The sequence below is a fragment of the Etheostoma spectabile genome, chromosome 12 (assembly GCF_008692095.1).
Source record: "Etheostoma spectabile isolate EspeVRDwgs_2016 chromosome 12, UIUC_Espe_1.0, whole genome shotgun sequence".
Lineage (NCBI taxonomy): Eukaryota > Metazoa > Chordata > Actinopteri > Perciformes > Percidae > Etheostoma > Etheostoma spectabile.
The window spans coordinates 2,183,942-2,184,601 of NC_045744.1; positions in this window are offsets into that span (position 1 = coordinate 2,183,942).

Below are 660 nucleotides of genomic sequence, written 5' to 3' on the forward strand. Positions count from 1 at the left end.
CAGAGTGGTGCCTCTCTATCACCAATCGGGGGTCGGTACTGGGCAGTGGACCACTCATTGTGGGTGTGGGTGGCAATGGTAAAACATGCCAACGTTAATTTTCAGCAAATCGAAGTTTACTTCTTGTAGTACATAGTTTAAATGTAGTGTCTGCGAAATGCAAAACGGCAATTGTCAATGCTTATCATTATCTAACGCTATTAGCAGAATTAGCATTAGCTAATGTTAGCAGAAATAAGCTAATTTAACTAAGTTACAGTTACACTAAAGAATAATTGTAGAGATTGAAGAAATGTTCAAAGTCAGTTTTTAGATAATATACTAATGTGTTACATAATAAACATATACATTTATTGTTATTACTGTTTTAAGGAATCTAGGAACTGACAGGATTACATTTCACTGGAATTGTATTTTATATGATTTCATATGACAAATGATTGGATGATTGACGGAATTAATTTGCTTTCCCCAGTTCTCCACATTCTCCAGTAAGGGACACTGAGGCCCTTCAAGACGGGGAAGAGGAATACATAAAGCATGCCTGTGTGATTTGCTTCAGTCAGCCACGAGAGTGTATCCTGTTAGACTGTGGACATGTGTGCTGCTGCCACAGCTGCTACCAGGCTCTTCCACAACGCCGATGCCCTATATGCAGAC